General features: G+C 47.0%; 1 long non-coding RNA gene across 3 annotated transcripts in view; it reads left to right on the top strand.

Moving 5' to 3' along the window:
- Positions 1-91: 91 nt before the first annotated feature.
- LOC310696974 overlaps positions 92-26,217 on the top strand; it is a 51,511-nt gene continuing 25,385 nt past the window's right edge. For all 3 annotated transcript variants that reach the window (XR_014520814.1, XR_014520815.1, XR_014520816.1), the window contains exons 1-2: positions 92-534; positions 1,610-1,804. This is a non-coding gene — a long non-coding RNA (uncharacterized lncRNA). The remainder of the gene's footprint in view (positions 535-1,609; positions 1,805-26,217) is intronic.

Here is a 26,217-nt window from a genome sequence, read left to right on the forward strand (position 1 = left end):
GAGGGGGCGTCAGGCGAGCGCTTATGACTGTATATGGCGAAGGGGATCGCTCGTGGGTGGGGTCGGTGCTTCACCCCTGGGGCGGCGGGGGGAACAGAAACCGAGGAGGTTCAGGGCCACCTGGGAGGCATGCCAGCTGCCTTGTTTTCTAAGCGTGTGGGCCGCTCGGTGGAAATGAACTCTGCACATGCTCATGGTCACGTTTCTCAATGACTTGTCCTACACGTGTTGAAAAGGTATTCCAGGAATTCTCAGTTTTCCGGGCCGTTCCAGCTCCACAGCGAGACGCAGCATACATGCCGAAGGCTCTGTAATAATGTGTGTGACAACAAACAGCCGACTTTATTAACAGGGGAAGAAGATTTTTTAATCTGGATTGATGCGAAATGAAAGGGGGCGCTATGAGGGAACAGATGTTTCAGCACCCGGCGCTGCAGGACCACAAGCTCCCGCCGGGGGACAGCAGTGTGCCTTCATTTGAGGCTGCTACCGTAGAGGAAACGACATGGGCGATGCCAGCTATGCAAAGCTTGTGTATGTTTGTGTGTGTGTGTGTGTGTCTGTGATTCGAAGGAATAACTTTCATGCCTACTGCTGCCAAGGAGTTTCATTTTATATGGGCAAGAAGAAGGCGGAAGAACGTTGCCTGTTTCATATCCCAGCTGCTGAGGCTGAATCGAGAGTGTTGCAGTCTAAGGAAAAGGACTCAAATCCTATCTTACTCTTTATTCACACTCCTTGCCTGTCTATTTCTTAGCCCCTGGTGGGCCACACAATGCTGCTAGGTAGCATTTATTTACCTGTGGTTCCAAAAGCCACACTCTTTCTGCTGTATAGTTTTGTTTTTAAAGATTCCCTCTTTGACATCCAAACTTATTTGCTGATCTGCTCAGTCACGACCCACAACTGTGGTGTACAGAGAGCACAGGGCTACTGTTTTACTGGAGAGTAAGTCCCATTAAAAGGGGCGCGGGTGGCGCTGTGGGTTACCCACAGAGCCTAGGATTTGCCGATCAGAAGGTTGGCGGTTTGAATCCCCGCGACGGGGTGAGCTCCTGTTGCTCGGTCCCTGCTCCTGCCAACCTAGCAGTTCGAAAGCACGTCAAAGTGCAAATAGATAAATAGGTACCACTCCGGCGGGAAGGTAAACGGCATTTTCATGCGCTGCTCTGGTTCGCCAGAAGCGGGTTAGTCATGCTGGCCACATGACCCGGAAGCTGTATGCCGGCTCCCTTGGCCAATAAAGCGAGATGAGCGCCGCAACCTCAGAGTCGGTCACAACTGGACCTAATGGTCAGGGGCCCCTTTACTAAGTCCCATTGAACTGGGTTGGACTAATTCCTGCATAGGATTAGCCAACACAGCCCATCAAACACCACAAAGTACCGCAGAACAAAAACTAACCAAATGGGTCGGGGTTGGGGGACTTTTATCAGCCTGGGGGCCACATTCTCTCACGGACAAATTTCTTGGGACCACTTGCATTGCTGAGAGGGGCCAGAGGCAAGTAGGTAGGGTTATGGGTGTGATTCTTTGCCTTTGTACAGTAAGCCACATTCTAGGCATGCCAAAGGCAGAGATTTATATACACATATCGCTCTCCATCTAGGCAAGCAAGGGCCATTTTTTACAGTTCAAGAGCACTTTCCAGCCAGGCAAAACCTTTTGAAGAGAGTGTGGAGGGGGGCATGGCTTGGGGACAGTTCAGAAGACGGATAAAGGGCCACATTTGACCTCCAGGACTAAGGTTCTCCCACCTGACCCAGACAGACTTGCCAGCTATCAGGAAATCCTCACATTTTAGGTAAGTCCTGGGTTTGGATCTTGTTTGGTGTTTTAAGTTCTTATTTAAGGGAAACCATCTTGGGTGCGTGAAACATTTATTTGTTACAAGGGCATATTGCCTTTCCAAGGCGCATAGCACTTTGTTTTAATCCTAAAGCAGCCCTGTGAGGTAGGATAGGCTGAAAGATTGCCGTTCTCTTATGGCCACCCAGTTTGCTTCATCATTAAGTAGCAATGAGACTTTTTGCTTCTCACACCCCAGCCCAACACTCCTGCCTATTGTGCCACACTAGCTGCCGTGGAGCATTTGGCAAATGTATGCCTCCTCAACAGGAGCCTTGTGTTTTATTCTCTCACATCCCCCGCCTCATGCAACCGCGGAGATGAAAAACAAACTCCATGTGGGAAAGTTCCCAGCCGGGTTATTTTGGCTGCCTTGGGTGGAAACGTGTTATCGGCCTATGTGACTCAGGAGCAACTCAGACACCGTCTGCTCCCAGCTTCCCTTCCTGGGATGGCCTGGTATTAACCCATCCAGGGCTAGCAGGAGGTCAGTTCTGCTTCAACAAGCTTGCCCATAGGCTGTAAGGAAGGAACATGGGCTGTTTTTGTCCATGTCGTGCTTCGGCTGGTTTGGGGTGGCTTTCAGTCTTGAGCACCACCACTGCTATCTGAGAGTTGATGTAGTAGACTGGCGAGGAGGAGTGTGAACTGTGACCCAGAGCCTGTGTGGTGGTTAGTGTGTTGGACTAAGACCTAGTAGACCGAGGTTCTTCAAATCCCCACTCAGCCATGAAGCTCACTGGGTGAGCTTGGATCAATCATGGATCCTCAGCTTAACCTACCTCACAGGGTTGTTGTGAGGATAAAATGGAGTGGGAGAACCATGTACTTACTCCACGTTGAGCTCCTCAGAGGAAAAAAATGGGGGATCGAAATGTAATAAATTAATTAATCCCCAGTTCGAATCCCTCCTCAGTCACAAACCAGGGCCTCAGTGGATTCTTGATCCCATTCCTCAACCCCATTCTTTGTATTTCTTTACAGCATTCAACCCCAACAGGATTGCCACCAGCTTTTTTTTTTAATTCTCAGTCTAATTTGTTTTTATATGACATTTAGTTGTTTTTTTAATTCTAAGTTTAATTTGTTTTTATATGGCATTTTTTATATGGCATTTATCTTTGGGCCTTTCCCCACCCCCCTGTAGAACTGGCAATTCTCTGTCTTCCTCCCTTTCCTAACCACACTGTAATACTCCTTACTGTTCAGGCAAGTCTTGGCATCCTTCAGGGCTTTATGTTGACAAGGAAATCTGCCCAAATCCACAAATGGAGTGTCTAGAGTGGGACTTTCTGGCAGGGATTTCCTTGTACGCAAGGGAGATGAAACTTGCACAGCATGCCTTATTCAGCCTTGCAAATTCTAGTCAACTAAAATTATTAATCCGTAACATTATTTTTTTTTACTTGCCCACCTGACCAGAGAGTTACTGGATTAGTGATTTGTGGTGTAAAAGAAACAAGTGCTATAAACATCCCTTGCTAGTTGCCTGGAAGCATTTTTTACCGCAAGCAACCAGGTGAATGAGTATTTACAAGCGAGCACAGAATCGTATTATTACTGCCCCTCCTCAGACATTCTCACACACCTTCTGTGCATGTTCACTTGCGCACACACTTTTGCTCTCATCTTTCTTCAGACACCATGTAAACAAACATGCTTTGTTACAGCTCTGAGGAGGCTCATGTTTTATAGCATGTTATAGACAGTACATACACAGATGCACTTTCCCACATACTACCCAAAGACAAGACCTTCCACATTCTGCATCAGTTGCTCGCAATGCACCACCACTCTTTGCACATTTGCAGAACATAAAAGCAACACTGTTTTCAGCCAAACATGCACTGTGCTAAACATACGCTGTGCCATGCTTTACACTGAGTGTTCCTCACCCCCCCAAACACACCCACAGGATGTAGTTAGTATACCCCTACATACTCCCACCTACCCTCTGCAGGCTTTGACAATTCACCCTATCACAAACCCCACACCACGTATATCACCCTCTCTGTGCACATATACACACACCCTGTCTCTGGCGTGCGGTTCCTTGGCAGCTGTTCTGCTCTAGGCACGTCCTAGTTGGAGAAGCCGCCCACACTTAAAAACAGATGATTTCACAGAAAAGCAAACAGGGGAGGCACAACAGGGGAGGAAGAATATTTAGGAATGGGAGTCAGAGGTCAGGAAAAGGGTCCTTAGCTGTCATTGTTTAGATACTTTGGCTGCTTTGAAGCAATCTCTCTGATTGTGGGGAATGGGAAAACAAGAGAAGAGGTTGGATGTCTTAGAATATATTTATATAGCAATTCATTGCTTAGCACTGGTGTACAATTGCCTCTGAAGTGTGGTGCATTACCCATTCGGACAGAACGGAACAACACCCAGCTCTGGAACAGGAAGTGATTAATTCTATGAAGAGCAGCCAGGGAATTTTAGGGAGCAGGAAGAGCAGAAACGGCTGGTTGGGCAGTGAGCCAGAATTCTGGGGCTTGTACCCCAGCTCCCAGCCAATGTGTTCGGGCTTGGGGGTTATGTGACTTTTGAGAAGCAGGATACTCCACTCTCCTTGTGCCACAGTAGGATGCTAGGGTGAGGGCTGGTTCTAAGTGGACATAGGCACCCACAGCACAAGATCCCCCCAAATCCGCTCTCTTTTCTGTGCCCACTGTTTGAGTCTCAGAAGTCTGCAGCCAGCCCTGGCTCCTTACAAAACTGCCTCTCAAGCATCCCTCCCTCTCTCCCAACCAACTCAAGGCGTCATCTGTTCCGTCTGGTCTCTGCTTAGCGGTGGTATTCCAGCAGCTGGCAAAGCTGTAAACAGGCAGGTAGACAAGCCAACACCCCAGTGCTGAAGCCAAGTTGCTCCTACCTGGTCATTAACTCCCAGTTTGCTAATGACCTTTAATAGCTGCTAATTACAGCCTGGGCAAGGGAGGGACAGAGCCAGGTGCCAGTGTCCAGATCAGAGAGATCCAGAGCATGTTTAGGGGCTGAGGGATGCTGTAGGGCCGGAGAGGGTGGGAAGGGAAGAAGCAGACCCAAAGGAGAAAGAGAGAGGTGGAGAATGTGTGAGTTGGGGAAGGGCTGTACCTCAGTGGTAGAAGGTCCCAGTTTCAATCCCCATCATCTCCAGGTAGGGCAGGGAGAAGTCCCTCTCTGAAGGCCTGGAAAGCTGCCTGTCAGCATAGTATTGAGCTGGATAGAGCAATGGTCTAACCTGGTATGAGGCAGCTTCCTATCTTTTTATGTCCCTTGGTGGACTGACTTTGGAGGCAGCCGTCCCAGGAGGACACAGCTGAATGAACCTAGCACAGCGAGGCCCCTGCTTTAGTCTCCAGTTGGGATTTCCCAGCTGGCAGTGAGGGGCAGAGAGAGTCCATTTGGGGCTGTCCCTAAGGTCAGAACAGGGAACTACATAAATGATCCAGCAATAAAGTCACCCACCCCATTTCTGGACCATTTGATGCCCCTGTTTAGGTTGGGATCTGCATAGGGCAGGATCTTGTAGTCTGAGATTAGCAGGTGTTGGGAGAAGGAGAAGAGGATTGTGGCAATGAGGCATGGACTACTTTCCCTTATTTTGAACAGGGTTGTTATTCTGTCAGCCTGTCATACCTACTTTTGGAGCACATCTAGGATGCACTTTTATCTGTTTATTGCATTTATATCCCACTGTTTTTCCTCCCCCTGAGGAGCTGAAGGTGACGTCCATGGTTCTCCCTTGCCTCATTTACACCTCACAACAATCCTGTGAGGTAGCTTAGGCTAAGAGGCAGGGACTGACCCAAGGTCCCCCTTTGAGCTTCATGGCTGAGTCGGGATTTGTACCCTGGTCTCCCAAGTCCTAGTCCGACACTGGCTCCAACCACTATACTACACATGGGTGAGGATGAGATGGAGATGTCTTCCCGAATTGCTCCTTCCTTAGAGCCAAGAAATCCATAACTGCTTGGCCGCTGTGAAGTGGGAGAGCATTCGCAGTGAAATTAGTTGCAGCCAAGAGACAGTAAAATATGTCTTTGGGCTGTCCAAAAAACAAGAGTGCTTGGACTGGGATCAAAACACATCCACGCATCTCTCTCCTCCTCCTCCTCCTCCTCCTCACCCAGCAGATGTTCTCACCAGAGACCCCTCTCCCACCCTTGCCAATGCCCACTTCAGAGCAGCCACGGCTCTGACCCCGGCTAGCATACAGAGCCTTTCCCGGCAGGCAAGTGGCTGAGCCCAGGGCCCTGCTGGGAAGGGAAGTCTGCTCTCTGTGACTCATGCACTGGGCGAGGCAATCCCCCCTCCCTTCGTGACCGCAGCCACCACCAGGCTGTAGTCCAGATAGCAGCGGGGAGGAGGGAGGTGAAACACAGCACGCATGCACGCACGCACACACAAGAGAGCTCAACTCAATCCTTCCCTCCTTCTCTCTGTATACTTGGATGGCTCCCCTAGAATCCCCATGTGTTGCAGGCAGTGTGTTTGCCATAAGAGCTGTACACTACTTTCTAATGTGCACATACAAATGTTTGTTTAGTGCTGTGTGTGCATGTGTGCATGTATATAGAGCATCTGGCCTTGAATGCATATGTGGTGTGTATGTGTTACAGAAGAGGAGTGGCATACAAATCTGTTGTGTTTTATTTTTTAATGCATCCTTTTTCTGTAACATGGCAAGTAGTGTGTGTGTTATGTCTGGCTGGGTTGCATATAGTGTGTCTCTGGGTGTACGCACACACACCTTGGATTTGTGAATGGTGCTCTGTTACTGCAGCCCTATGTTTTGTGCTTGTGAACTTGGATCCCCAAGTTCTCAGGCTGTGTACACGTGTATACATTTCTGAAAACTGTGCAACCGCTTGGATTTATGAGTTTTGCTGTATGTAGTACCACAAACTTCTGTCCATTTTGCCTTGTACATCATTTAGGATAACTATTTCCATGGTTTTGTTAATTGGCTGTGCCTTACCTCCAGTGCAGTGTGTCACGTATGTTCTGTGACCGTGTGTCTTTCTGGGAAGTGTTGTTTTGTGTGGTTGTGCCTCTGTGGCTGTCGGGCTAAGTGCATCTGAGGCTTCGCTACAGGTAAAGGCAGGTGGTGTACCCAGTGACCTTGTTTCCTTCACCCCTTGCTGTGGCATGCGAAGGGAAGCAGTCGGGACTTGCAGTGGGAGGAGAACAGAGAGAGGAGCCCGGCTAGCACAGCTCCCTGTTCCCATGACAGCAAGGAGACCGTGAATTGGGACATATCCCCACACCCATTATGGCGCAAGTTTTGCTTATGTCACACACCATTGCCATGGTAGCAGCTGCTTCCTTTATTGTCTGGCAGATCCCGGGACCTCAACAATGAACTTCCTGTCATGGGAGGGAAGGAGCTTCCCAGCTGGGGGTGGAAAGGGAAGGGGCAAAGGTGACTGCTAGGACCTGAGGCCTTTCTACCTAGAGGGCTTTGGGTTCAGCCAGCTGCATAAACCACGTACCAAACAAGATCCACTACCAGCACAAGATCCACTCTCCAAATTATAGCCGTTTCCCACCCCCAATCACTTTTCTTCTGCCAATAACACAACATGTACATGGCTTATCCTCAGTGTGGTGTTCCTTGTTGTTTTCGATAGCCCCAAAGTCCAGACCCTTATGTCTTTATAGGTTGCCTCCCTGCAGGGGACAGGCCTGGTGCCAGTGTGGAGCTTGATATTCGAGAACATACCCCCCACTCCCAGCTTCACTCTCTTAACTGGGCTTGGTCTAGCACAGCTGCTGGGAAAGGGAGCGGAGCTGAGCTGACGCAGGGATAGTGTGTGGGGAGCAGCTCCCAGGCCTTGGAGTGCAGCCCAGTTTGAGTTAACCCTTCCCTGAGCACCAATGCAGGATGTGCCAATCTGTGGGGGAGGCAGCACTTGCTTCCAGCTCTGTGGGCAAATGGCAGTGATTCACCATGGGATCCACCCACCCACCGTCCAGGATCCCCAGCTGTGTGCCATCGTAATGGGGAGCAAGGAGTAAGCCACCAAGGGGGCAAAAGAATGGGGCAAAGGCAAGTAAATAGAAACTGAATGAGAAGCATAGTATGTTACTGGCACTTCCTAAAGAGAGAAGACTTCCACATCTCTTTGCTTACTTACTAGGCACATATTTTACATGGATCTAAGATGATTTAGAGGGGAAAGAGGTGTTCTATCCAGTTTTCAAGCCCTCATGTCCCACCTTCTCCCACATCAGCCAGCTCTCCTAGCTGTGGTCCAGAATTGAATCAATATGTACACAGGGCACTTCCAAGTTGTTGCTGTTTTCAGGTGGGATTTGACCACATTCTAGTAATTATTCAGGTTGAGTAATATAGTTGATTGAGCAGGGGGTGGTCTTGCGTAACTCACCCACTTTCCCAAAATATCATATTTTTTTGCGATAAAGAAAGTAATGGGGAAAAGCACTTGGAAGTGTAGGATGACACTTGCCTTGATGCAACATCATGTAACCTCCCTATGAACAAATCAGAACGAATGCTCCTTAAATCAGGTCTGGGGAACCTTTGACCTCCAGATGTTGCTGAACTACAACTCCCATCAGCATTAGCAAGCATAGCCAATGACCCTAATTGATGGGGCTTGTAGTTCAGCAACTAAGGGCCTGTTTATGCACAGCTATTGTTCATGTGTTGCACAAGATCCAGGCATAAATGGCATTTCAACAAAAGGAAATGCTTCAGACCAGTAGTTTCCTAACAGTTCACACATGCAAGACAAACCTATCCACACAGAGATTTTCCTCGCTCCCCCAGTATTTTTATTTTTATTATTTTAATTTAGTGCTGCCATAAGCCATATCTATTATCTCTCAAAGTAGCATTTCTGTTGCAGGAGCATGATTTTCCCAGCAGTCAACCTGCAATATTTTGCCACTTGGGAAATATTATTCCAGCCCACCCATTGTGATTGTAAGTGGTGTGTGGGATATCATTAAGTGTGGCAGGCACCAAATGGATCGTGCCTGAATCTTTACAAAATTGTCTGGTTTTTTTCTTCGCTGTACCACTAAAGAATAGAGCACGCATGTGAACCGAGGTTTTAAAATAAAATACTAGCAAGGATTCCCTGTCATAGCCCTGTCATTTCATGAATGTTTTTATTTAGTGCTTGGAAGTCTGTGGACTTTATTTTCAGCTCCAGAGCATGAATTTCCCCTGTTTTTCTTTAACATCACAAAGAAGGAATATGACTGCCTTCGCTGCTACAGGTATCCCCTCCTTTCTCTTATGTAGGAGCAGAATACTGTATTGTGATACTGACGCCTAATGCATGCTAGTGCAAATATAACACTAGTGCTAAAATCCTGTGCCCAATTACCTGAGAGTAAGTCTGCTCAGTGGGAGGAAACTGATTTCTTGGATCCATATCTGCCCCAGGTTTGGTACAAAAACTACTTTGGTTGACATGTATCGGGAGAGAGAGGGAGCGTGGCCCTGTCGGTTTTCCTTGAGGTCTCAGTAGCTTTCAGTTTCATTCGCCATATAGTGGCTTTCTGGGGTAACTGTCTGAATTGGGAGTTGATGGGTACTGTGGTGCTTGGGGGATATAGCTCAGTTCTGTGGAATGGTCCTGTTTAGAGTTTCTCAGGTGTTCTCTCCCATGTATTTAACATGAAGCCACTGGGTGTGGTCATTCTGAGCTCTGTAGCACATTATCATCAGTACACTGAGAATGTGGGGCTCTGAATTCTCCTTTTCATCTTCGGCTGGTGAGGTGGTGGATCTGCTGAACTGTTGTCTGGTCATAGCAATAGACTGGATGAAGGTCAATAAACCTAAGCTCAGTCCAGACATGACCAAAATGCTATTATTGCGTGGTTCCTCTGAGCAAAGGAACAGTCTCTGGCATGTTCTAGATGGGGTCATACTTCAGGGTTCTCCTGAATCTATTACTGACACTTGAGGCACACTGAGGTGGCCTCAGTTGTGCAGAATGCTCCCCCCCCCCCAGCTACAGCTGGTAGCCTAGCTATACCCTTTTCTGGCCAGGAATAATTTGACTTTAGGAACCTACAGATTAGAGAACAAAAAGGCCTGTACGTGAAGGTGCCTCTGAAGATGGTTTGGAAACTGCAGCATATGCAGAATGCCCAGGTCATATTGCTGTCTGAGAGTCCGCAGTTTGGCATAGCACCTGTCTTAGTACAACTGCAGTGGCTGCCTATACAGCCATACCTCGGGTTAAATATGCTTCAGGTTGAGCGTTTTCAAGTTACGCCCCGCGGCAACCCGGAAGTAACAGAGCATGTTACTTCCGGGTTTCGCTGCTTGCGCATGCGCAGACACTCAAAATGACGTCATGCGCGAAAGCAGCAAAACGTGACGTGCACAGTCGCATGTTACGTTCTACTCAGGATGCAAACGGGGCTCCGGAACGGATCCCGTTCACATCCAGAAGTACCACTGTATACAATTTTGAGCCCATTTAAAAAGTGCTACTTTAAACCTATAAAGCTTTATACAGTTTGAGACCTCAATACCTAAAAGAACGCTTCTCCTGGCATGAAACTACCTGGGCCCTTAGATAATCATCCATGGCCTTTCTCCTTATGCCTCCCTTCAAGAGAGATTTGGCGGGTGGCAACAAGGCAGGTAGTTGTGTCCCCCATCCCACTCTATGGAATGCTCTTCCCAGAAAGGCCCCCCTAGCACCAACACTTACCATTACTGTATTCTTTTTGCGCCTGGCTTTCTTATTCTCCTGAGCATGTGATAGAATACGATGAGACAGTTGCCTTGGCTTATTTGTTGGGCATGTCCTGAGTTGTTGATAATCTTTTTGTTTTTGGAGATCAATGTGCTTTTTAACGTTGCTTCATATTTCTGATAAGTCACCAAGAATTAGACAACTAACAAATTAATTAAATTAATGATGAAGTAATCTCCTAGGCCCATTAGTCTGAGAATGATCAGATGGTGCCACCTACAAACACCCCCTCCCCCCAATGATGCTCAAATCAGCTAAGGACTTTTTCACGTTACCAAATTCATACTAAGGCTTATTCCTATATAGACATTTCTACCATGCTGTTCTAAAGCAACTGTTAATCAAGGAAGCATGCAACAATTAAAACCAACAAATCATCATAAAATATTGTTATTTAAAAAATGCAAGGTGGACAAGCATAGCAGTTTGTTGGCTGGTCGTCCAATCAGGGGACAAGAGAGATAAAGAAACAAAAATCATCCTGAGAGAATTTTTTGCTTTCAGACCTCTTGCCTAAGAACCAAGGGCCAAGACTAGCTTCTTTTCCTCTTGGCTCTTAAAGAAAAGAAGAATACCATCTGGGGTTTATCAGATCCTGTCATAACAGGCCTTGGGAAAGCCTTAAAGACCTATTTGTTCTCTTTGGCTTTCTTTTGAGCTGTTGCTGTATTGGAGGGCTGGTGGCTGGATAGTTGGTTGATTACAATCACTGGTTTTATCAATGAACTGAGCAGGTTTCTGTACCTTCTCTTCTGTAAACAACATTAGGAGGGTTTCACTCACACTCCTCAAAATAGTTTAAATAATTGAAAATGAATTTCAACAGATTTTGTCCTGAAGCTGCAAAAACACACTAGGCTCTGCCTCAGCACTCACCCAAAGATGCTGCACCCTGCCCTGCCCCATGTATCCTGGAATCATTATGGAGTTCTGGATGCCAGATTTAAAAAAAATATTATTTCAAGAGGTGGCAAACCAGATTCCTACACATAAGCGAAGATAGGTGAACTCCGCATGTAGACAGTCATCTGAGAGGATCTTAAAGCATGTACTCTGCTGCACACCTTCTGTGCAGGAATTTGGAAACCTGTGGTGTTGCCTTACGTGGAAAATAGCAACAGTTGTGTGTTTTTGCAAATTCAGAGGCTGTTGTGGGGGGCAGGCCTTGTGTGTGTGATCCTACTCTTTCCTTGTGTATTCCAAACAAGAGGCTAGAAAGAGGAAGCCATAAGGCCCCCAGAATCCTCTTCAGTTTCCCGGCTGAATGTTATTTTTATTATTTATTAATTCATGAATCATGTTTTTAATGCCTGTCAAAGTGATTTACAAACACACACACACACACACACACACATGCTAGAAATAGTTTTAAAAACAGTACACCTACACCCCGGATATAGGTGTAAAAACAATGCAAAATGAACATCTAAGGCAGAGACTTTTTTTGCCCAGCTGGAAAAGCAAATAGCAGCATACAGTGGTACCTCGAGTTAAATACTTAATTTGTTCCGGAGGTCCGTTCTTAACCTGAAACTGTTCTTAACCTGAAGCACCACTTTAGCAAATAGGGCCTCCTTCTGCTGCCACGCCGCCGGAGCACGATTTCTGTTCTCATCCTGAAGCAAAGTTCTTAACCCGAGGTAATATTTCTGGGTTAGTGGAGTCTGTAACCTGAAGCGTATGTAACCCGAGGTACCACTGTATTTGTTTGCTGTCGGGTGCATAGGTAGTGGAAAGCCACAGGCAATCCTAAAGCATGTGCCTGTGTAATACATGCATTTGTCAAAGAATCCTAGATTTGTAGAGTGGGAAGAGACTGCAAGGGTCATCTAGTCCAACTCCCTGCAATGCAGGAATCTTTTGCCCAACGTGGGACTTCAAACCACGGCTCTGAAATTAAGAGTCTCATGCTCTACCAGCCAAGCTATTTGTCACACGCATGCACACTTTGTGTCTTTACATGTATGTGGAAGAAACATAATGTGTGAAGCAGCCCAAACGGGAAGAGGCAATTGAGAATGGATGTAGATTTTGTGGCAGGCCAGCGGCAGGGAATGAGAGGCATAACTTTTTGGATAGCACGAGGTGGGTGTGGGGATGGGGAAGCTTCCCACTGAGTCGATCCAGCTTCTTGTGCCCTATCCAGCTCCATCTGGCTCCGTCTGCACCTCCCTGCAGGGCCCCCTCCCCGCCCTTTGCAGCTGTGTCGCCTCCGGCTGGGAGCCATTTGGATTTTGCAAACTAAGCAAGGTCAGGCCAGGAGAAAATGTGGAAGCGACAGCCCTGGGGGAAAAGTAGGGTGCTGCAAGGGCACTCCCTTCAGCGTCAAAGCCTCCATAGCCGTGCTATTCCAGTGCCAGGAAGCACTGTAATTATTGGGGTCACGAGGCTATGCCTTTTGTAATAGCTGGCTCAATCCAAGCTTTCCCTTTTCCAAGCAGTGCGCCCCCAGTTGACTTAAGGCGGCAGCAGGGTGTAGCGCTCTGGAGAGAGGTGCCTGCTCCAGACAGCACTGAAACGCAGGCATTCGCAGCCATTCAGTTTGAGTAATTCCAGCCACCTCCTTCACTTCCTCTCCTAAATTGCCCAGCAGGATTGTTGTGTGGCAATTAAAGAGCAAGCTGCTCTCCGCCCCAGAGGCAGCTGCATCGCAGAGATCCCTTTATAAACAGCTGCTCATGCCCTAGAGAGAACTGTAAACTCAGCTCTGGGCAAGGAAGGCATCAGTGTTTAACTCAGTAAAGCTCTTTAATGTCTTCTGGCGGAAATGATACCGGACATTGTTGCCTGGTTCCTGCTTGCACACACAGAACTTCACTCTGTCCTCTCTGGGGCAAGCCAGAATTGTCCTAAATTATTTTCTTTCCATCTCATATCTATCCCCAGTCTCTGTTTTTGTCTCTTTGGAGATTATTGCCAACCATCGCCTCTATTATTATTATTATTATTATTATTATTATTATTATTATTATACCCCGCCCATCTGTCTGGGTTGCCCCAGCCACTCTGGGTGGCTACATAATAAAACATCAAACATTAAAAACTTCCCAATACAGTGCTGCCTTCAGATCTCTTCTTAAAGTTGTGTAGTTCTTTATCTCCTTGACATCTGATGGGAGGGAGTTCAGTATCCTCAAGGATTTCATTGCACACAGATCTGGAAACGTGGGTTTTACCATCCGTTTCCCACAGAATAATGTAGGAATCAATGGGAACCAGGTTTTCTTGTCTTGGACAAAAGGGGTACAGACCTGAATCATAGCGCTGGTAGGCCTCCTTTAGACACATTAATTCTCACCTCCACCCATTCCTCATTCTCCTATTAGGGTCCTTGGGGACTCTCCTTCCCATGTACATTGGTAACATTTTTATGTTATGTTATGCCATGCCAAGAAAGGGTGTTCTCACATTCTGTAATTCAATTGTAATATATTCAGGCCAGCTGGAGCCAGGGATGAGGAACCATTTCAGCCCAGGGGCTACATTCCTGTATGGGCAAACTTCCAGAGACCACATGCCAGTGGCGGGCTGCGCCAGAAGCATAAGAGGGTAGCGGGGGACATATGACCTGGGCAGAGGGGTGTGTGGCCTGGGGAAAGTCCTGAAGGCTAGAAAGAGAGTCCTGGAGAGCTGCAGTTGGACCCCGTGAGCCCCACCCTGAGCTGGAGCATTCATTGAGTTTTAAAGCATCTCACTTCCACTTTCTCTCTTGTACCAACAGCATCCACACATGCACACAAAAAAAGTGGCTCAAATGTGCTTCGTCATGTCAAAGTGCAGAGTATCAGAAAAGTATTTGGCCTCTTGTGCTTATTCAGGAATAGGACCTGGAATGTGAAATCCCTTGAACTCCATTTCTGGGATTGAGATCTGATTCCTAGAGCAGGAGGAAGCAGGGAGAACCAGAATGTCTGGGTTCTGTATGTCCTGTTCGGGAAAGGAAGGGGTTCTGGGTTTCCTAACTCTGTCAGTGACTCAGGCCGCAATCCAGTTATTCTAGACCATCCAGTTGCTTTTAATAGGGCCACTCCAGAATAAACGGTCTGTGGAATGAAACTTCAGTGTGTTCTTCCTCTCTTTGCTCTGTGTGCCCTGAGCCAGAATCAGTATCCTGTAGGAAAGTATAGGTGAACAATGACTCCATGGTTCAAGATTATTGGCAGTGTGAGACCAGCCATGTGCTGACTTGATCCTTGTCCATTTAGGCTGATTAAAGCAGCCAGGGGAATGGGTGAGGAGAATGGTAAATGCCTCCTTAGAGGAAGACATAGTTACATCTAACCTAAGGATCACTGTGACGAGACTACAACTGAAAAAACAAACACATTCTTTAGATCCCACTGTATTGGATAACTCCCCACCAGTCTCAGATTTGCCATTATTGGGCAAGTTTCCAAGTGGCACCTCAGTTTTTGTAAGGGGTTGTTTGTTTTTGATGAAACAAAAGACCCTTTTCTATCCGATTTCAGGCCTGGTATGGGGACTGAGACAGCTTGGGTTGCATTGGTGGGCAATATTTGTCAAGAATGTGACAGGCATAGTATGTCCCCATTGGTTCTGCTGGACCTCTCAATGATGTTCAGCTCCATGGACCATAGTATCCTTCTGGACTGACTGGTGAAGTCTTGAGTTTAGGAGGAGCTATTTTGTAACAGTTTCAGTCCTTCCTTGAAAGTCAATTCCAAAAGGTAGAGTTGGAGGATTTGGTGCCTTGGCCACTGGGTTATGGTGACATGTAGGGTTAGATCTTGTCCTCCTGATTATATAAATCTACATGAGGCCACTGATAGAGATCATACATGAATTCAGGGTGCACTGCTACCAATATTTAGATTACTCGCAACCTCACTTCATCCTTTTCATCTAACAAAATGAAAGCTGTTGATGTTCTAAAATCAATGAGTGGATGAGGGCTTTCAGTAACTGAAGCTTAACCCAGACAAGACAGTGGTGCTCCTAGTTAGAAAGGAGATGAATTCAGGAATAGGAATTCAAAGTGTTTTGAAGTGGCAGCTGCGGCCAGAAGTGCCTTTGGTCAGCTGAGGCTGCTGTGCCAGTTGCATCCTGAGGTCAGACCTGGCTACAGCAGCACATGCCTTAATCACATCTAGGTAGGATTATTGAAGCACACTTTATGTGAGGCTGAGTGCCTAGCTGTTGGACACAGGGCTCCAGTACAGGGCTATATAAATCATTTGTGGATGTGAGATAGGGGAATTAAATTATGTGTTGTCTCTGTGCACAAATATGAATATGACCTATGATCACTAGGTGGTCTTATACAAGCTGTTATTTCTTAGCTTGTCTCTCCCTTCCCATTTGCAGAATGGGGGATAATGACACTGATATTTTTTTTAATGGATTACAGCTACTGTATTTCCATACAGCAGTTTATTGTGGACTCAGTGCTGCTCATCCATGCAAAGGTCTCTCTTTTTTGGTACAGTCCACACAACATCCTCATCAAAACGCCATCCAATATCCCCCCCCCCCATTAAACCACATTTACCATTTCTGTGGGGTTTTATTTACTTACTGGATTTGCTGCATAAACTGTAAATCCAGTTTAAATGGGAAAATAATGCAGGATGGCATTTATATGAGGACTTTTGACAATTTGTATTTATTAAGTTTATATCCACCCATTCCTCCCAAAGGAGTCTAGGGTGGCAAACACTAAAGTAATGGAACAGCTGATAAAATAATAATAATAAATGAAACTGTAAAAAAAATAAAAAATCCACGCATGAGCAGCCCCAGACCACAGTAAACCACTCTGTGGAAGCACCTTAACTGCATGTGAAGCACTTTGAAGACTTGAAATCCCAATGCAAGTGTCAAGTATTTGTGTTGTAGCAAGCTCACAACTTATGCACATTCAACTTGTGCGCGTTCAGTTTTACACGTGGGGGAGGATACGAAAAAATAAAGTAGGTAGGGATCTGGGGGGAAATGACTTTGGCAATCCCCCCTGCCATTGAACTCAATGGTTTTTTTGTTTTTTACTATACACGATTTTGGCTTTAGAAGCGATCCCCGACACGTAACCCCCACATAAGTTGTGGGCTTACTGTACTGTTCCAAATGCACTGGAAACCAACCAGTGGGAACACCCTCCTGTACGCCCGGCTGTATATAGTGTACATTCATAGGCAGATCCTGCGTCAGAAGGCCCAGACTGGCCAGACTATTGCCTTGTCCTCTGGCTCTGTCCATCATGGTGTGGGGAAGCCCTGTGAGGTTTTGGTACTACACACGCCTCTTGTTCTCGTTTTGCATTGACATTTCTGTAAATTGGGGGGACGGGGACATAAAAGTTCGTTTTTATTCTTAGCAAAGGAAACCCTAACCTCACTCCTGCTCCTCCTCGCCGTATGTATAGACTGCAAGCGCACCTTCCTCCCCGTTTCCCGATACGAGTCAATGCGGTCTCCAAGTCATGTCATCTTTCCCTTATGTTCATGTACACACAAAACATTGACAGTGAGGAGGAGGGAGTCGGGGACGCGCCCGCAGATTTCCCTCCTTAGGAGCCCACGGGGGTTGCCCCCCCCCCGCGGAAGTCTTTAGCCCAGGAGCGCGCGGCGTTACTCTCCGGTGCGAGAGGCACTGTGCACGTGCACGTCGGAATTGCTCGCGGGTTCCGGGGTTACGCTCTGAAAAGCTTGTTCTGGAAGCTCGGCCAGTCGCAAGGCGAGGGTTTGTTTGTGTGTGTTGACTCTTAGCAGCCAGGCTACGTAGTTAGGGTCGCTTCCGCGCTGGGGGGGGGCGACACTGGAGGGGGGCTCTGCTCCGCGTTGGATCCGCAACTCAGTCTGAAAACTAGGACCGGGGAGGAGAAGGGAACGGCCCGCTTTGCTGCCCCTCCTTCCGGCCGTATTGTTAACCCCGGAGTGCCCGACCCCAAGGGACGTGGAACCTGAGCGGAGGAGGGGACAAGGGCAGCTCCCCGCCCCTGACTCGGCACTTTCTGTGCTGCTGACTTGGGGCTTTCGGGGATCCCTGCCGCCGCTCCCCGGCGAATGCGTCGGCACTGGCTCTGCCCCCGCAAAAGGGCAGCGGGTTCACCCGGGCTGCGTGCGCGCGCCTCGCCCTGCCCTCTCCCCTCCAGGATGTGAGCAGGGTTCCAGGAATGAGGTTGAACCCGTTGGGCCGGTCCCCGCCTGGAGGCCCCGGAACCTCATTCCCTGGCGCTGAGCAGGCCGGACCCGGGAGCCACAACCTCTTCCCAACGGGCTGGCCCGGTGCCAGACCCAGCGGCTCCTTGTCCCGGGCTTCGTTGGGTGGGAAAGATGGGCAGCTCCAGGCAGGGAACTTTGAAGGGGCTGGTGTGTGCCATTTCACACACACACTCTTTCTAATTGACCAAACAGCTCGTTTATGCTTCATGATAACTTGGCTTGTTAAAGCTTCGGGGGTCTCTCCGGTTTCTTAAGGAACTCCGTGCTTTACCTTCTTATTTTGCCATCGCCACGCTCCCACTTTACAGGAGGAGAAACTGAGGCTGAGAAATCATGACTCACGCAATGCTCCGTCACGCATTGCGCCGCACAGCAAACCCCTTCTTTGACGTGGGGCATAGTTCTCAAGAACAGATGAGATGTAAACCTGTTTCCAGATAGTACTCTTCAGGTTTCAAGAAGGGGCTCACATGATGGAATGCTCACACGCTACTAAGTTTTGAAAGCTAGTGTGTTGGCAAGATCCCTTTCTTTCTCTGTACAGGGAATTTGGTGTGTGTAGGTGTAATTCAGTCATGTGACATGGCACCATCCTGACACCAGTTTACTATCTCATCTGCTGTGAGAAGTAGGGAGCCACAGTCAGCTTCACTTCCCTGGCAATAGTACCCCTATAATATATGCTTTTGCATACAAAGCTTGTTGCAAACATGCCTTGTATTTTTTAAACAAACAAACACTTAAAGTATTTTATTTGTGTTGTTGTTTAGTCGTGTCCAACTCTTCGTGACCCCATGGACCAGAGCACACCAGGCACGCCTGTCTCCCACTGCCTCCCGCAGTTTGGTCAAACTCATGCTGGTAGCTTCAAGACTGGAGTACATTTTATTTGTATTCCACTCTTAATCCATGGCTAGGATTCCTGCTCCTTCAGGTTCATCATTCTGTCTACTAGTGTTGGTGTCCATTTTATGATGAACACCATGAACTTGGGAGATCAGGAGGAGCAGGGCTTTGGTGGTCCATTGCTAGAGATGAAAAATATATATATAAGGGATACTTGGGTGGTTTGGTCTCTGTAGCCTCTGAAACTGGGTATTTCAGAATGAAAGAACTTTAAAATAAGGGGTATTCCCTCAAATCATAAGACACCTAGCACCTCTAACCTCTTCTCTCTGCCCCATTCTCTGGGGGCAAGAGCACTGGGAGAGTCAGTGGAGGAGGGGAGTTGAAGGATCTTCTGGAGCAACAGCCTCTGTCTCTGACATCAGACACTTCCTCTCACTCTCAACCACTTCCTGAGCAGCAGCGCATTATTTTCTGCTGGTCGACTGCAAAGTAGAGACCGGGCATGGGGGGAGGGAATACATGCTTGCAAGCACATGGCAAGGGGATGGAGGGTTGGTTTTGCTGCATAACCTCTCCTGATTTTCTACCCTGAAATGTAAAACTTGGAAATAAGAGTTCACTTGCACTCCAGTGCTCGCAGTCTCAGCCTCCCTCCCCCACAGCAGCAGGAAGTCTGGAAGCTGGAGTTCTCTCTCTCGGCTCTGCTACCGACTCCCTTAAGTTCCTTGGGAAAGTCCCTGACACTCCCTAGCTCTTTTCCCCATTAGCTCAATAAGAATAACAATAAAAAACCGCTTGGAACCACCCATTTGATCTCTGACACGTTTAGGGCAGGGAGGTTTTAATGATTTTATCATCAGGATCCTTAATGAACATGGCAGGATTCTAGGTTTTGAAGCGGAGGTGATGTACTAGGGACAACTGCCAGACCCTTTAGCCCTATAGCTCTTGGGTACCCAGGTGTTCAGTGCTTGCCTCCTAGAACTGTCTGGAAGAGGCGCAGGAAAACATTGGCAGAGGCTCTTGATTCTCAAGGTGGGGCGGGGGATTGCTGAGGGGAACCCATTCTTTGTGGTTCAAGGCTGGCTCTGACTCATACCTGGGCTAGAATCTACTCTGCAAAGCTGACCCGACTAGAATACCCCTTCTGGATTGCCTGAACTGTCAACCTGTCCTCACATAACCTGTCTGGGCCTGTGGTTTGTCATGTTCTAACAAGGCTATGCCATCCCTTTCAAGTGTCCTACCCTGACTGAAGCGCATCCCTTTTTCTGACTGAGATTCTCACCATGTGTTTATGTTCTTCTCCATTTCTCTACCAGCATGTTTATCAGGCTGCTGGAGACTGTTGTGGTAGCAACCACAGAAACTACCAGCGAAACTCCTTCAGACATTGCAGGTTCCCTATATTTCTAGGCAGGATTGTGATTGTTAGAAAAATCTAACACATTCTCTCAAATACCTGTGTCCCCCTAGTTTTTCCAAAAGCAATTCCAATTTTACAGAGTGACTCACTTGTAAATGTCATCCCTGCTCTCTAGGGCCTTCTGATACAGGTTATCTGAATCACGACTTTGTGCCTGGGGAAGACATCTAGAACTGAGGATCAATAGAACTGAGTGGAACTGACTTTGTCTAGAATATGTTTCCCAGCTGGGTTTGGATGAACCTCTCCCTTTGGGGTAATACAGTGTGGGAAGGGATGGATGAGAGAAGAAATGGGGAGCCTTTGCCTCTTCATATGTTGTTGTGCTATAACTCCCAGCATTCCTGTTGTCTTGGGCTAATGGGAGTTAAGAGTCCAACAACATCTGGAGGGCCACAGCATCCCTGAATTAGAGCCAGCTTCACTTTACTGGGCCATGTGAATCTTCTGAACCCGGAGATCAAAACACTGGGAGACAATAGGTGTGATTCTTTGGAGAGAGTTGTGATGTTTAGCAGTATTTTGCAAACATTTAGGGTTCAGTTCACTCATGGGAGGAGGAGATTTTCAAAAAAAGGAAAGAAAGCCCAATTGCTCTTTCCATCCCAGCCTGTGCCATCCCACGCAGCTGTCTCCCAGCTGTGTAAAGGAGTATATTTATAGGAAGGAGAAGTTGAGCAGGCCTTAAAGTCCCTAAAATTCATGGGTGTCGGTCAAGCAGAGGAAGAGAAAAAACAGGAGGAAGAAAAGAACATTCAGAACCAGGGATCCTCGCAACAGAATAAAATGACTTGCAGCAGCCCTTGCCTCCTAATTAATTAATTAACCCCAACTTTTAAAAAAATCTGGAGTAACTACTGTTCTCCTGAAACATCACAATTAAAAATATGAACTGTACACACACACACACACACACACACACACACACACAGAGAGAGAGAGAGAGAGAGAGAAATGCTCTAAAAGTTGTATTACGGCTATTCTATATCTATCTGCCTATCTCTCTCTTAAAAACACATTTTTCAGCCAGCTCTTCAGCCAAAAGGGTTCCCAGAGCAGCTGACAAAGTTCACTAATAATTCATAATTAATTTACTGCAAATATGGGACACCCAAGGGGAAATAATGTGTGTTAAATCTGATCTTGAACATGAGAGTTGTTGATCCACCCTTGGATTCTTGCCATAGCCTAGCAAAAAACCAGTGCTACAGTTTTCATCTATCTGGTTTTAAATTTCTAAAAGGAGGTGTTGGGATTCATGCCTATCTGGAAGTCTTCCTACCCCCACCCCTGTACTCTTTATCACAGATACCCAACATCTGGTTGTGGTTACATATGCTACAATGAGATATTCTATAGCTATGTGCTCCAAACAAAGCCAGGGCTTTGGCACTGGAAACAGGTTCCCAAGCTAAGCCCTAATAAATCTTGTTATCCTTTCACTCCTTCTTTTGGTTAAAGCTTTGGTGTTACGTGTACTTGGAAAAGTTCTCCATTTAACACCTTCAAGGAGTAACCCCCATTCAACACAATGGGACATTTCCAAGTAAACATGGTCAGGATTGTGCTGTAAAAGAAAAGGGAGGCTTGTAGAAGCAACAAAGCAACAAGAAGGGAAGTCCTCAGTTCCTGGGGGTTGGGAGGAATTGGCACCCTGCCTTAAAAATGCAGAGCAGAAAATCTTTAATAAAAACCATTTTTAAAAAAATGCAGAGCAGAACAGATGGACATGGCAAGCCCAGGACACTGGGCTCTCAAGCATGGAAGTCAAAACTTGAGATAAAAAAAGAGGTTTGGGGGTGGAGAGGCATACAAATATTAAAAGAACTGGGTTGTGGTTGGTGCTTCAAAGCAATAGTAAGAAGTAGAGACGAGGTTGGAAATACAAGATTTTAAAATTGTATTGTCAATTTCTGGGCTATGCCAATTAATGAACCTCACATTCAAACACACCATTCACATACACTGGTACCTCATATTACAAACTCCGCTAACCTGGAAGTAGTACCTCGGGTTAAGAACTTTGCCCCAGAATGAGAACAGAAATCATGCAGCGGCAGCAGGAGGCCTGATTAGCTAAAGTGGTATTTCACGTTAAGAATGGTTTCAGGTTAAGAATGGACCTCCAGAATGAATTTTCATAACCAGAGGTACCACTGTACTCAGACTTAAAAGTGATCAGAATGATGAGAACTTATCTGCACCCAGAAGCTCACACAAGCTATTTCTGGCCCTTTCTGCTGATAGTTCAACTCCTTAGCAGTTGGAGTGTTCTTCACTATTCTGTGACACTTCCGTCAACTCAGCCAATAGCAAAGGGGGCTAAATGCTTTGACATCCTTGCTTTTGTGACATCACTGCAATTCAGACACGGCTATGCAGTTCTAAACGACAGCAACCTGGGTACATACTGTAAATGTTCATCTTTGGGGGGGGGCAGACTCCTTGTGTCTTGGGGAAGGAGTTGTCAGGTGCGGGGTGCATAACAAAATGAGGATAAAGAATTTGGTGGCTAAGCAGATTATAGGAAGCCGCAGTGCAAAGCAGTGGGGAACCACTGGTGTAGGGGATGGTGGTAGGACTGCATGGGACTCAGTTCAGGCTTGAGGGTTTACCTTTTATAGTGTTTGTTTCCCCTATAATTAGCCAACTGTTCTTGTGCATTGAGAAAGCTCCAGGTGTGGCCAGTTAAAGGGCTTTAAGTGCTGACTCAGGCTTTGCCACCCCCTCCCCCTTTCTGTCCCCAAGATGCACTGGTCTGGCCAGTCTGGGTGCCAGGCCTGCTATTGTAGCAAAGCTTGGAGACGACGCCAACCTGGCGCCGTGCTCTGCCCAGCCCTGGCTAGCAGGGAGGCGGCTCTGGCCCAGATGCTCCTGTAGGGGCAGGTTTCTCCAGGGTGGAACGTGCCTGTGTGGAGTGAGGCTGGGCTGGAGACCTGGCGAGAGGGATCCTCCTCTAGGGAAGTATTTTGCATACCCACCGGCTTCTCTCAGCACCTTGGTAGACCTGACCAGCATCCCTAAACGGCTTTGTCAGTGAGCTTATGCTCACATCTGTCAGCAGGTCTTCATTCTGCTCTGCAGTCTGCCTGTGCTGAGATCTCGCGCCTTTAACAACAGAGGCTACAGGCATACATTCAGCAAGGGAAGCTTCCCCACTGTTGGATCACATTGCTAGGTGAAGCCGCACCTCCGGAAGCTGTTAAAGGCACACAGGGTCCTGTTAAAAAGAATGACAGTAAACAAACATTTGTGATTGTGACATAAGAAATATCTTTGATTACGGAACCACAATATAATTTATGATTAATTACATCTAACTATAATTTTTTTAAAATGTATTTTTTATTAAAGATTTCTTGGTTTACAAAAGTATGTGCAATGTCTCTTTTTTCAAGCTACATTTTCTACAGATCAGTTTCATTTGCTGAGACGTTAGTGTTACATTAGAAAGAAGAGGAGGAAAGAGGTGGAGGGGGCCATGGTGAGTGGAGTCGGGTGGCTCGCCAAGTGATTTGGGGCCAGTTTTCACTCTCGGCCTGGCCTACCTCATAGGATTGTAGTGAGAGAGAATAGAATGTGGAGTAGCAGTACTGTGAACACCACCTTGAGCTCCTTGGAGGAAAGGTGAAATACAAATGTAATAATGAATGAATAAATAGCTGACCTTGCCTCCAAAGAGCATACGTGATCCTTCCCCTTGCGCATTTTTTGTTGTCACAACAGCCCTGAGAGGAAGGTTAAGCCAAGACATAGTGACTGTCCTGGGGTCGCCTGGTGAGTTTCATGGCTGGGTGGGGTGGGGTGGTGGATTTGAATCCTAGCATTATAGATCCCAATCCTGCACTCTTATCACTGCAACACACTGGCTGTCATATTGTACCTTTTCTGCATTGCATGTGCGCAATGTTCCCCCCCTCTGCTTTAGGGATGACTCCTTCTTCCCTGATTTACTGCATTGGACTTACCTGCAACCTCCTGATACCGCCAAAGCTACCATGTACAAATGTAGGTGTTAAACAGACGGTATGAACAATACAGGAATTAAAGAATGTTTACAAAAAAGAAAAGAATGACAGTAGCCTTGTATGTTCAAACAACTGCCTTACTACATTGTTTGCTCATGCATGTGTGGGTTTGCCAATCCCACCCCCCGCCCCCTGGACAGAGCTCCTGTGCCTTTAATAGATGCAGGGCAGATAAAATTTATTGTCTTCCAGTGAAGACTTGGAATTTCATGAGAATGTGGTAGGACCCTAGAGATCCTCCACTCCAGTTTCTACATCGTAGTTTCCTAAACTTGGGTCTCCAGCTGTTGTTGGACTACAACTCCCATCATCCCTAGCTAGCAGAACCATTGGTCAAGGATGGTGGGTATTGTAGTCCAAAAACAGCTAGAGACCCAAGTTAGGGAAACCCTGTTCTACGTCCCCTTCAGTACTGCCCCCTCCACCTAAAATGTGCTTTTAAAATTCTGGATAAATCACAGGAGGATGTTGCGGGGGGGGTAGGTTCCGTTCTGCCTACCGCCCAGTTTGAAGGGCTGGTGGGAATGGCTCTTGCAACATGAACCCATGCCTCATTGCTGTGTGAGTCAAGCACAGGCAGGGCTAGACCTATTGTAAGCCATAGTAAGGTGGCTGTGTCAAGTGGCAGAGAGGGGTGGGGGAAGCACCACCAAATGTCCTCTGCACTATGAATGCATGGCGTGATCTAAGCAATATGAGGTTTCCAGATCCCGGGTGAAATACTAAATCCTTCTATGCCAGTTACTCTCAGCTATTTAATAATAGTGGGAAGAAGTTTTTATCTCCGAGAAGTATTGCATTATTGATACGAGCCTAGAGTCCTTAGCAGCATGAGTCTGTGTGAGTGGCTGTTCTTCTTTCTCTCCTGCAAAGACACTGTTGCTTGGCCCACCCTGCTTCTCAGGACTTTCTTGGGATAATTCCAAATATCCCATTTATTGACTGGCTTGGAAATCATCTTGATGATAGATGATACATATATTTTGTATGGCTGACTTGTATTTGGTATGTGTCCCCCCTCCTTTTTGTAAATATATGTTCAGTCGCTTCAGCTTTTGTTGCCACTGACAGCTGTCGAAGGGGATCAGATAGAATTTGGCAGGACATGTTGGAGGTGGCAGAGCTGGATTGCATTGTTCAGGTTCAGCAGGCAATTTTCATATCAACACATTTGTGGGTTCGAAGGCGGCCGCAGAAATAATGAGCCAATCTTGGAGGACGAGATCTTGATCCTGGAGTCTCACACTCAAGTTTGGCCATTTGCAGATTCCCCATTGAAATCTTTGTGCCAGGGAAAGGAGGAGTGTTGGAAGCTATGGAGCTGCAGCTGCAACTGTTATCTTCTAAGAGCGCAATACACAGTTTAATCATGGAAGAGTATTTTCCTGACAACACTAAGTTCTAGAAACCTAGATGCTTTAAAAATAAAATAAAACCCCAGGTGTCCTATCTATTTAATCAGAAGAGAAGTGCCATGAATGAAAGAGACGGGTGAGGAAAGCTTACATTCTGGCAATGGGACTATACTGTTAACACTTGGGATCTATCTATCTCATATACAGCATCCCACTGAAACCACTTAAAAACTCCTCAGCAGGAAGAAAAACAAGCATGCATTCTCATATAGACTTTGGGTGGAGGGCTTCCCACAAACAGGTTTTCATTTTTCTCTGCCTCGAAAGTATCCCACTTGCTTTTTTAGGGGGAAGGGCAGTGGCATGCATTGCTGCACAGGCTGAGTAGGAGGCAGACGGGCACAGCCCTGGGATGGGCAGAGACACGAAATGCCAGGATTAGAAACTCCCTGCCCTTGGCACTAATCCCTAACTGTTCAGAGAAGCCATAGCTTGGCCAAGCCCCTTCTTCACCCACCCACCCACCCTCCTCCTAACCTGAGTCTCTGGACACAGTGGTTTGTTTTTTTGTATGTTATGTGGGGAGGGGCATATGCAGATCTGTAAAGAAATGGCTTGAGGTGGTTGGAGTCAAACAGAGCCAAAAAGAACCAGGCTGAGATTGGGTTGGAAAAGCTGTATCTGGCTGATGGAGAGGGACATAGAAAGGAGGTGCAGAAACCAGCACTGGATGAGCAGTGGGGTCTACTGATTAGAGAGAGCTGGAGAACAAAGGAACATTTCTTACATTTGGCTTCG

This window comes from Podarcis liolepis, assembly GCF_965112155.1.
Source record: "Podarcis liolepis genome assembly, chromosome: 2".
Taxonomy (NCBI): Eukaryota; Metazoa; Chordata; class Lepidosauria; order Squamata; family Lacertidae; genus Podarcis; species Podarcis liolepis.